Source organism: Scylla paramamosain, chromosome 14 (assembly GCF_035594125.1).
Source record: "Scylla paramamosain isolate STU-SP2022 chromosome 14, ASM3559412v1, whole genome shotgun sequence".
In the NCBI taxonomy this organism is placed as follows: domain Eukaryota; kingdom Metazoa; phylum Arthropoda; class Malacostraca; order Decapoda; family Portunidae; genus Scylla; species Scylla paramamosain.
This window is the reverse complement of record NC_087164.1, coordinates 12,019,923-12,024,922: the sequence shown is the minus strand read 5'-3', so window position 1 is coordinate 12,024,922 and position 5,000 is coordinate 12,019,923.

The window sequence follows — 5,000 nt, the reverse complement described above, 5'->3', positions numbered from 1 at the left end:
CCTCCCTTTACACAGACACCGACGAAGCCATATACTTGTGCTTAACGAGTCTATAAACCCAAGAAGCAGGTCAGTTCGCCAAGTAACTTCCCTGGGAATCGCACTGCTGTCATGGATTACTACACTGCAAGATACTACAACTGACTGACGCCTCTCGATCTGTCTTAGGAGGCTGTGGGAGTGAGTGAAATATAGGATAGGAGTTGAAGCATTTTGTGTGTGTGTGTGTGTGTGTGTGTGTGTGTGTGTGTGTGTGTGTGTGTGTGTGTGTGTGGTGTGTGTGTGTATGTGTGTGTGTGTGTGTGTGTGTGTGTGTGTGTGTGTGTGTGTGTGTGTGTGTGTGTGTGTGTGTGTTTAACTTTTTTTTTTAATTCTAGCTATTCTTTTTAATGTGAGAGGGGTTCTGGCCAAAGACAACAAAAAGACAACGGAAAAGAGGTAGAAGAAGAAGAAGAAGAAGAAGAAGAAGAAGAAGACTCACTGAAGACCGCAGTCCCAAAAAGAGAAAAAAACAAAAGAATATCCAAAATTAAGAAAAAATGTATACATGTGTGTGTGTGTGTGTGTGTGTGTGTGTGTGTGTGTGTGTGTGTGTGTGTGTGTGTGTGTGTGTGTGTGTGTGTGTGTGTGTGTGTGTGCCGTCAGACTAACAACAAACGCAATCTGCAGAGTCAAAGGGCATCACACTAATCGCCTCACTCTAATCATCTTGACAAGCGCGGCCGTCTCTGCACAAGGACACCGCGAGGAAGATCAACACTTCATCATCAGAACTTTAACGTCAAAAGCAGACAGCAGCGGTGCCCGGATAGCGCGTTCAGACTGGGAACGTCAGAAAATAATTTGATCTTGTCTCGCTTAGTTTTTGTCTTCATTTTAAGGGAATGATATTATGCAGTGACTTTTTTTTATCTTTATTTATTCTATTTTATTTATTTCACTGCTATATGGCGCATCGTTGCCTAAACACAAACCACTCTGAGATATCTATTAATCTTTTTTTGGGGGGTCAACTGCCACTTCAACGTTTTACCGATTAGAAGTTGGAGAATCTATACATTTGAGTAATTTATTTATGGCAAGGCAAGTGTTTGTTAAGATTCTGCACAAAGTTCTTAGTGTCAATTGGTACATGCTGCAGTGAACGGATTAAGCTTTGCTCTAACACGATCTCCTTAATATAAAGAAAATCCTGCACAATTGATTCGCAGCATAAAAACAGTTTTGGGCACATGACTGACAACTGGAAGGTATTTACTGACCAGGAAGTTACTGCTTGGTATTAGTTCTCTCTCTTCCAACTCCCCGAACAGTCTCCGAGTACTGAGTTGACATCCACCCTCTGCTTCCTATCATAATCCTCTAAAATGGACAGGATCATGCATTTCCAGGGCGAAAGTCACTGGAGATGCCTTAGAAAATATAAAAAATTAATAAATGAAAATAAATAAATGTTTCCTTTCACAATGAGAGCACAACATTTAATATTATGCATGGACAGGGTATGTAAATGAATGAATGAATGAATGAATAAATAAATAAATTAGCTATATTTCTGTTCTACACAGAACAGCTTTTTCAAAATAGAACACAAAAATTTCTAAACTTTCTAAAAACACAAGATTCTAAAGTGTGTGTGTGTATATATATATATATATATATATATATATATATATATATATATACTCGTATATATATATATATATATATAAATATATATATATATATATATATATATATATATATATATAATATATATATATATATATATATATATATATATATATATATATATATATATATACATATATATATATATATATATATATATATATATATATATATATATATATATATATATATATATATATATATATATATATATATATATATATATATATATATATATTATATATATAAAGAGCGCAGTCTACAATTTTCTTACCGCAGTTTCCTAAGCGAACTCATATATTAATTATCTTGTATGGTACAACTAAAGACAACACAGGATTTTCTGAAGATCCGCTGCCTTGGACTCCCGGTTACCGTACCTCCGCCCAGCCAAGAAAAGCGGCGTCACAACCTCCGCGACATCGCTAGGGGGAATATATCGTCCACAAAAAAAAAAAAAAAAAAAAAAAAATTGTGGAAGCAAAATTAAACTTAAAAAAAAAAAAAAAGAAAAAACACAGAACATCACCGCACTAGCAGGAGACACACACACACACACACACACACACACACACACACACACACACACACACACACACAAACACTACTGCAACACAAAACCAGTTTCAAGTCAATAATCCTTTTGGTAAATCTCAGAATCTCAAAAATGCACCTCATCGTCTCAGGAAGAATCAACAAACTTCTCCAAGATGGGAACAAAAGAATCATATAACTCTGTGTTCTGGTCCACGGTCGCGATACCCAGGGCGGTGGTGGCGGTGGTGGCCGCAGCTGGCTAGGGGCGGCGGCGGTGGGCTGAGGTGCACGTGAACTCTGCAACACCTACGTAGGGTCGCTTTGTACGAGGGTTTTCCCCCTTACGGCAGAATCGCCGCAATGAGAAAGCGTCAAGAGAACGCGTCTTCACAACAGCGGATTTTCCCTGTACGGTTCATCTACAGGAGTGTATAAAACGCACAAAAAACGGTAACTTGTGCTCATTTCACCAGGTTTTTCGACATAGATGACGTTAAGTAGAGTAATTTATGTTTATTTAGTGAACAAGTTAAAAATACAAAAGTGTTAATAAAAGAGTAACGGATTTCTACAATATTCTAAAACCTTCGGACAGTTTTAGCAGTGCATGCCGCGGGTGAGTCTCTGACTTAGCGGGTTCTGGCCGCACGGCACTGAGTGGAGCGATCCTTTGTTTGACTGTGTTCTTCCAGCCTCTTATGATCTGAGTTAATTTTAGAGAAAATTATCAAGACGCTAAAAAAAGACTAAATTGGTCTCATAGATTGGAATTCATTTATGTTCCTTTTAAGAGAGCAATGATTTTTATTTTCATCGAATTTTATCTACTTATACTTTTTGTTTGTGTGTGTGTGTGTGTGTGTGTGTGTGTGTGTGTGTGTGTGTGTGTGTGTGTGTGTGTGTGTGTGTGTGTGTGTGTGTGTGTGTGTGTGTAGACCTTGACCATCCTGATTTACACACACACATACACACACAGTATTAAAAAATGTGAGAAGGAAAGGGCCACGTGTAACCCTGCCGTCCGTCACTTGCTGTCTGCCTCATTATGAAATATAAATGTTTCTTTTTCCATTGTACCTTTAACCCGAACAACGGCTGATAACGTTAATTAGCATACTAATATTATGGGAACAAACGGACAAACACACAATAATTAAGTAAATGGGTGAATAAATAAAGAGCGCTTTCAAAATTTCTGATTTCACGATTTCAAGTTTTATGTTTTTAGCTCATGATTGCATAAGTTCAATAGTAAGAGTATTAATAGGTGTAATAGTAAAGGTAGTCGTAGTAGTAGTAGTAGTAGTAGTAGTAGTAGTAGTAATAGTAGTAAAAGTAGTAGTATCTGTTGTTATTGTTGTTATTGTCGTATAGTAAACACAACAAAACCACAGCCACCACTACTACTACCACTACTACTACCACCACCACCACCACCACCACTACCAAAAATACTAACTTTCCCTTACTTTTCTTTACACTTTCCTCTTACTTCTCCTCCTCCTCCCCCTCTTCCTGCACCACCTCAAGGAACACAATCAGGAGAGAAGAGCATCAGGTCACCAAAGAAATTGAAGTGGACTCAGGAATCCATCTCCCTTTCTCTCTTATGGCGCGAAGACAGGCCAGCATTTATATCAACCAGTTACTTCTGCACGAATATCTACCTTTCAGTCCAGTATTTTATTTTTTTTTTATAATTTTAGCCCCTCAGAAGGACTACGAGTATTTTCAAAGGCCACTAAGACGACTCCTCGGATTTGCAAGGTGTTTTCTACCAGTGACGATACAAAATGCTTGCTTAATCATCATCAGCTTACGAAAACGCACTTAAAAACACCGATAACTTGCGCTTTACTGTGGGAAAAAAAAATTGGGAGACAGACCCCAGAATGTTTAAGAATACGTAACCTTAGTTTTTCTTCCTAACTAGACCAAGGGAGACATCGGGTGTAACTGTAAACGTACCTCAAGTTAACTAAAGCGTATTACCCCACGTAGGTACTTATCGCCCGAGGATTTGTGGGTAAGAAAGAGCAGAGGTGGTGAGAAGAGTGAGGCGTGCAGGAGTGGAGGTGAAGTCCGTGTAGGGAGGTATTGATAGGACAGACGGGCAAGATTAATGGCACGGACGAAAGGGTAAAGGATAGAAGTCAGGTTAATTGGGTTGACGTGTTGATAGCAGGGGACATTGAGAGAGAGAGAGAGAGAGAGAGAGAGAGAGAGAGAGAGAGAGAGAGAGAGAGAGAGAGAGAGAGAGAGAGAGAGAGAGAGAGAGAGAGAGAGAGATGTGGCAGGTAAAAAAGTTAAATAGCTTTGTTAAGGGGAAATAAATAAATTAATCATGAGAGGAAAACTTTATACGTACCGGGAAATAAAGAATGGAAGCGGGTTATAGAAAGAGACTGAGAGAGAGAAAGTTTCCCGTACGCAGACCGCTGGCAAACTTGACGCAAACCGCTCATAAACTTAAGGTGGAACGCTCAACACTTTAGAAGAAGAAGAAAAAAAAAAAAAAAGTTAAAATATATATCAAGCCGTACAGTATACAAGCGAAATGTTACGAGTGAGAAATACAAGCAAAGAATTTCTCAGTTCGGGTTACATTTATGTATGGGTGTAAATATAATATGCTTCTTGTTTGTGTATTTTCTTTCTATAGACTAACTAATAAGGTGGTGTAACTTTATTGTAATTGTTCTGGTAACTTAATCAAGCCCTATTTCAAGTCAACGATGATTTCTTTTACTACTTGTACTACTACTACTACTACTACTACTACCTATTTTTCT